The sequence below is a fragment of the Rattus norvegicus genome, chromosome 4, assembly GCF_036323735.1.
Source record: "Rattus norvegicus strain BN/NHsdMcwi chromosome 4, GRCr8, whole genome shotgun sequence".
NCBI classification, from domain to species: Eukaryota; Metazoa; Chordata; class Mammalia; order Rodentia; family Muridae; genus Rattus; species Rattus norvegicus.
The window spans coordinates 2,001,877-2,009,560 of NC_086022.1; the positions used below are offsets into that span (position 1 = coordinate 2,001,877).

Below are 7,684 nucleotides of genomic sequence, written 5' to 3' on the forward strand. Positions count from 1 at the left end.
GCAATGATTAAAACAGAGACTGAAGGAACACCCATTCTGAGCCTGCCCCACATGTGGCCCATACATATACAGCCACCCAATTAGACAAGATGGATGAAGCAAAGAAGTGCAGACTGACAGGAGCCGGATGTAGATCGCTCCTGAGAGACACAGCCATAATACAGCAAATACAGAGGCGAATGCCAGCAGCAAACCACTGAACTGAGAATAGGTTCCCCGTTGAAGGAATCAGAGAAAGAACTGGAAGAGCTTGAAGGGGCTCGAGACCCCAAAAGTACAACAATGTCAAGCAACCAGAGCTTCCAGGGAGTAAGCCACTACCTAAATACTATACATGGACTGACCCTGGACTCTGACCACATAGGTAGCAATGAATATCCTAGTAAGAGCACCAGTGGAAGGGGAAGCCCTGGGTCCTGCTAAGACTGAACCCCCAGTGAACTAGACTATGGGGGGAGGGCGGCAATGGGGGGAGGGTTGGGAGGGGAACACCCATAAGGAAGGGGAGGGGGGAGGGGGATGTTTGCCCGGAAACCGGGAAAGGGAATAACACTTGAAATGTATATAAGAAATACTCAAGTTAATTAAAAAAAAAAAAAAGAATCGACAAATGGGATCTCAAAAATCTGCAACGTTTCTGTAAGGCAAAGGACACTTTTCTCAGGACAAAATGGCAAAAAACAGACTGGGAAAAGATCTTTACCAATCCTACAACTGATAGAGGGCTTATATCAAAAATATGCAAAGAACCCAAGAAGTTAGACTGCAGGGAGTCAAATAATCCTATTAAAAAAAGGCATTCAGAGCTAAACAAAGAATTCACAGCTGAGGAATGTTGAATGGCTGAGAAACAAATAAAGAAATGTTCAACATCTTTAGTCATAAGGGAAATGCAAATCAAAACAACCCTGAGATTCCAACTCACACCAGGTGACAACACATTCTGGCATGGATGTGGAGAAAGAGGAGCACTCCTCCATTTTTGGTGGGATTGCAGACTGGTAAAACCATTGTGGAAATCAGACTGGAGATTCCTCAGAAATTGGACATTGAGATACCTGAGGACACAGCTATGCCTCTCTTGGCATATATCCAAAAAATGCTCCAACATATAACAGATGTACATGCTCCACTATGTTAATTGCAGCCTTATTTATAATAGCCAGAAGCTGGAAAGAACCCAGATGCCCTTCAACAGATGAATGGATACAGAAAATATGGTACATTTACACAATGGAACATTACTCAGCTATCAATCAATGCCTTTATGAAATTAATAGGCAAATTCTATGAACTGGAAAATATCATCCTGAGTGAGCTAATCCAATCATAGAAAAACACACATGGTATGCACTCATTGGTAAGGGGATATTACCCCAAATGCTCGAATTACCCTAGATGCACAGAACACATGAAACTCAAGAAGGTTGACCAAAATGTGAATGCTTCACTCCTTCTTTTAAAGGGGAACAAGAATACCCTTGGCAGGGAATAGAGAGGCAAAGTTTAGAACAGAGGCAGAAGGAACACCCATTCAGATCCTGCCCACATGTGGCCCATAATTATACACCACCAAACTAGATAAAATGGATGAAACAGTGAAGTGCACGCTGACAGGAACCAAATGTAGATCTCTCCTGAGAACACATTCAGAATACAGCAAATACATAGGCAAATGCCATCATTAAACCACTGAACTGAGAACAGGATCCCTGCTGAAGGAATCTTAGAAAAGAACTTGAAGGGGCTTGAGACCCCATATGAACATCAATGCCAACCAACCAGAGCTTCCAGGGACTAAGCCACTACCCAAAGACTATACATGGACTGTCCCTGGGCTCCAACCTCATAAGTAGCAATGAATATCCTAGTAAGAGCACCAGTGGAAGGGGAAGCCCTTGGTTCTGCCAAGACTGAACCCCCAGTGTAAGTTATTGTTAGGGGGAGGGTGGTAATGAGGGGATGATGACGAGCAGAGAACCTATAGAGAAGGGGAGGGGGAGCGGTTAGGGGGATGTTGGCCCAGAAACTGGGAAATGAAATAACAATTGAAATGTAAATAAGAAATACCCAAGTTAATAAAGCTGAAACTAAAAAGATGTGTAGCAGATATCTTGGGGCACCAATGTGCTAGACCTAGCAGGGTAAAAGACACCAATACCTTTTTATTCTTTATATTTTTACAAGAAAAATGATGGACTGATCTTCTCAACATATAAGAAAGCCCCAAGTAATTTTTTTATGAGTGTTGACTTGGTAACAGTGTCTGTTCACAGCAGTCAAACCCTAACATAGAAGTTGATGACAAGGACTGAGTTATTGCTATGATAGGCTGGTCCATGTTTTCATTTGGAGAAATTATGATTTTGGGACAGTGGATTTATAAAGTTGTGGAATAAGTTAAGTTAAGCTTAATGGGTCATTCTAGTAGAAATATGGAAGACTTTGTTACTGAGATTGCTTTGGCTTGTGTAGATCATGCCTAGGAGTTCTCAGTGGAAAAGAATGTTAATATGTGGCCGACAGAATGTTTTAGTGGTATTTTGGTCAGGTATGTGACTATATTTTTGTCCTTTTCTGAGGAATATACCTGAGGCTTAAGAAATTTTACTGATTGCATTGCAAAAGAAAGTTTTGAAAGAGCCCCAGAAAGGCAAAGTATTTGCTCTCTGCTTTAGTATTTACTCATTTATTTATTTATTTATTCATTTATTTATTTATTTACTTACTTACTTGTTGATTTATTGATTTATATATTTAAATTTTTGGATTTTTAAAATTTACATTTCAAAAGTTATTTCCTTTCCTTGTTTCCCGTACATAACACCCCATCCCATCTGATCTTCCACTTCTCTGAGGGTGTTCCCCATCCCTAACCCAGCCATACCTCCCTGACATTCCTCTACACTAAGGTCCAGCCTTTAAAGGACAAAAGAATTCTCCTCCCATTAGTGCCCAATAAAGTCATCCTCTGCTGCATAAGCGGCTGGAGCTGTTGGTCTGTCCATGTGTATTCTTTGGGTAGTGGTTTAGTCCCTGGTAGCTCCCATTGCTTGCTATTGTTCTTATGTGATTGCAAGCCCCTTTAGCTCCTTCAAACCTTTCTCTAACTTATGCATTGGGAACACTATTTTCAGTTCAAAAGTTTGTTGCTAGAATTGCCTCTGTATTTGTCCTGCTCTGTCTGAGCCTCTACAGAAACAGCTGTATCATGCTGCTTTCAGCATGCACTTCTTGGCTTCATCAATATTGTCTATGTTTGGTATATATATATATATATATATGCTGGATACCCAGGTCGAACAGACACTAAATGGTCATTCCTTCAGTCTCTGCTCTAAATATTGTTTCCATATCTTCTCTTATGATTAATTTTATTCATTCATTTAACGACTGAAGAATCTGCACTTTGATCATCCTTCTTCCTGACCTTCATGTAGTCTATGGATTGTATCTTGGGTAATTAGAGCATTTGGGCTAATATCCACTTATCAGTGAATGCATACCATGAGTGTTTTTCTGTGATTCAGTTACCTCATTCCTGATGACATTTCTAGTTCCACCCATGTGCATGTAAATTTCATGAAGTCATTGTTTTTGATACCTGTATAGTACACCATTGTGTAGAAGTATCACATTTTCTGTATCCATTCCTCTGTTGAGAGGCATCTGGGTATTTTCCAGCTTCTGACTATTATAAATAGATCTGCTATGAACATATTTGAGCATGAGTCCTTGTTATAGTTGAAGCATCATTTGGGTATATGCACAAAAGTGGTATAGGTGGGTCATTTGGCAGTACTGTATCCAATTTTTTGAGGACTCTCCAGAGCGACTTCCAGAGTGGTTTTACTAGCTTGAAATCCCACCAACAATTAAGGAGTGTTCTTCTTTCTCCACATCCTCACCAGCATCTGTTTATATATGAGCTTTTGATCTTAGCCATTCTGACTGGTGTAAGGTCAAATCTAATGGTTGTTTTCATTTGCATTTTCCTAATGACTAAGAATGTTGAATAGTTGTTTAGGTACTTCTTAGTCATTCAATGTTCTTCAGATGAGTATTCCTTCTTTAGCTCTGTACCACATTTTTTCATTTTTTATATAGGGTTATTTGACCTCTGGAATCTAACTTCTTGAGTTCTTTATGTATTTTGGATATGAGACCTCTATCAGATGTAGGATATGTAAAGATCTTTTCCCATCAATTGGGTGTAATTTTGTCCTATTGATAGTGACCTTTGCATTACAGAAGCTTTGCAATTTTATAAAGTCCCAATTGTCCATTCTTGAAGAGCACAAACCTTTGGTGTTTTGTTCAGGAAATTTTTCAGAGTGCCCACGTATTCGAGGCTCTTCCCCACATTTTCTTCTACCAGTTTGAGTGTATCTGGTTTTATATGCAGGTCCTAGATCCCCTTGTATTTAAGCCTTTTACATAGCCATAAGAATAGAATGATTTACATTTTTCTACATGCTGACCTCCCATTGAACCAGCAAAAATTGTTAAAAATGCTATCTTTTTTTCCCCACTGGATGGTTTTAATTCACTGTCAAATTTTGAGTGATCATAGGGGTGGGTTCATTTCTGGGTCTTTAATTCTATTCTATTGATCTATTCCTTTTCTGTTTACCAGGACCATACAGTTTTTATCACTTTTCCTCTGTTATACAGCTTGAGGTCCAAGATGGTGATTCCTCCACAAGTTCTTTTTTTGTTGAGAATAGTTTTCGATATCCAGATGAATTTGCAAATTTCTCTTTCTAACTCTATGAATAATAGAGTTGGAATTATGATGGGGATTGCATGGAATCTCTAGATTGCTTTTGGCATGAAGGCCATTTTTATTATATTTATCCTGCCAATCCATAACCACAGTAGATCCATCTTCTGAGATCTTCTTTAATTTCTTTCTTCAGAGAGTTGAAGTTCTTGTCACACAGATCTTACCCTTGATTCATTAGAGTTACACCAAGGTATTTTGTATTATTTATGACTATTATGAATGGTGTCATTTCCCTAATTACTTTCGCTCACTGTTTATCCTTTGAGAAGGCTACTGATTTGTTTGACTTAATTTTCTACCCAGTCACTTTGCTGAAGTTGTTTATCAGGCTTACTATTTCTCTGGTGGAATCATTGGGGTCAATTAAATATACTATCATACCATCTCCTAATGGTTATATATTGACTTCCTCCTTTCCAATTTGTGTCAGTTTGACCTCAATTTGCTGTCTGATTGCTCTGACTAGGTCTTTGAGTACTATATTGAATAAGTAGGGAGAGAGTGTGCAGTCTTGTCTATTCCCTGATTATAGTGGGATTGCTTCAAGTTTCTCTCCATTTACCTTGATATTAGCTACTGTTTTGCTGTATATTGCTTTTACTATGTTTTGATATGAATGTTGAATTCCTAATCTTTCAGGACTTTTATCATGAAGTGTTGTTGAATCTTGTCAAATGCTTTCTCAGAATCGAATGAAATAATTATCTTTCTTTTTTCCTTTGATTTCATTTACATAGTGGATTATGTTTATGGATTTCTGTACATTAAACCATCCCTGCATCCCTGGGATGAAGCCAGCTTGATCATGATGGATGATTGTTTTGAATTGTTTTTGGGTTTGGTTTGCAAGAATTTTATTGAGTATTTTTGCATCGATATTCATAACGGAAACTGGTTTGCAATTCTTGCTCTTTGTTGGGTCTTTGGGTGTTTTAGTTATAAGCATAATTGTGGCTTCAGAAAATAAATTGTGTAGTGTTTCTTCTATTTCTTCTATTCTGTGGTATAGTTTGGACGGTATTGGTATAAGGTCTTCGATGGAGTTATGATAGAATGCTGCACTGAACCCATTTTATCCTGAGTATTTTTCAGTTGAGAGACTTTTAGTAACTTCTTTTATTTCTTTAGAAGTTATGGGAATGTTTAGATGGTTTATTTGATCCTGATTTAATTTGATATCAGGTATCTGTCTAGAAAATTTTCCACTTGATCAAGATTTTCCAGTTTTGTTGATTATTGGCTTTTGTAGTAGGATCTGATGATCTTGTAAATTTTCTCAGATTCTGTTGTTATGTCTCCCTTTTCAATTTTTAACTGTAAAGTGAATATTTATTTGAATATTTTAGGTTAGTTTTACTACTAATTTATTAGAAATTGCCACATGGTATATGTTCCTCAAGACTGGGGTTTGTCAATGACTTCAAATTTAGGATCCTCAAAGTTGAAGGTAGGAAACTTATCCATCTCTCCTTTACCAACATTTGTTTAAGTTTAAAAAGCTCTCTGTCCAGATATTGGTGATACTCTGGGCCAGTATCAACAGGTCCTCCAGATGTCTGTTGCTTTGTTTTGACCTCTTTAATCTTGTCCATGAAGTTTCTGTACAGGATCAAGTTCCTTATTAAACACCACAGCTGTAACACCAATGTTCCTCCTCAGTTGCACAGAGACTGCTGACCAAAGGACAGAGGAGAGCCTGAAGATCCTCGAAATGATCATGGTTTAGTCTGTGGTACTTGCACTGAGTCCCAAGTTGTCAGAGTCACCACCGCCACTACTGTTCAATTCATCCCTTTCATTTTGTTAATTTGAATACATTCTCTGTGCCCTCTGGTTAGTCTGGTTAAGGGTTAATCTGTCAGGTTGAATTTCACAAACAACCAGCTCCTAGTTTTGTTGTTAATTTGTTTAGTTCTTTTTTGTTTTTACTTGGTTGATTTCAGCCCTGAGATTAATTATTTCCTAAATCAGTGTACTTGATTCTTTTTTTTTTCCTAGAGCTTTTATGGGTGCTGTCAAGTTGTTAATGTATGCTCTCTCTAGTTTCTTTTTGGAAGCACTCAGAGTTATTAGTTTTCCTCTTAACATTACTTTCACTGTATCCCATAAGTTTGGAAATGTTGTACCTACATTTTCATTATATTCTAAAAAGTTCTTAATTTCCTTTCTCTTTTTTTATTTCTTCCTTGACAAAGTTATCATTGTGCAGAACATTATTTAACTTCCATGTGTATGTGGGCTTTCTGTGGTTATCGTTGTTATTGAAGAGACAGCCTTTGTCTGTAGTAAGATGATATGATACATGGGATCATTTCCGTCTTCTTGTGTTTGTTTATGCCTGTTTTGTGACTGATTTTATGGTCAATTATGGAGAAGGTACCATGAGGTGTTGAGAAGAAGCTATATTCTTTTGTTTTAGGACGAAGTGTGCTAAAAATACATGTTAAATCCATTTGGTGCAAAATTTGTTAGTTTCTCCATGTCTCTCTGTACTTTCTGCTTCCAAGATCTGTCCATTGATGGGAGAAGGGGTGTTGAAATCTCCTACTATTATTGTGTGGTGTGCAATGTGTGCTTTGTGCTTTAGTAAGGTTCATTTTATAAATGTAGGTGTCCTTGCATTTGGAAAAGAAGGATTCAGATTTGAGAGTACTTCTCAGTAGATTTTTCCTTTGATGAATATGAAGTTCTTCCTCTTCTTTTTGATAACTTTTAATGGAAAGTCAATTTTGTTTGATATTAGAATGGCTACCCCAACTTGTTTCTTAGGACCATTTGCTGAGAAAATTGTTTTCTAGTCTTTTACTCAGGGGTAGTGGCTGTCTTTGTCACTGAGGTGTGTTTTCCTTATGCAGCAAAATGCTGGGTCCTCTTTAAGTATCCAGTCTGTTAGCCTAT

The 7,684-nt window shown here is 37.7% G+C and overlaps 1 pseudogene; it reads right to left on the reverse strand.

The window, feature by feature from the left end:
- Positions 1 to 6,181: 6,181 nt before the first annotated feature.
- On the reverse strand, positions 6,182 to 6,505 carry LOC134486660 (ATP synthase-coupling factor 6, mitochondrial-like; annotated as a pseudogene).
- Positions 6,506 to 7,684: the final 1,179 nt, after the last annotated feature.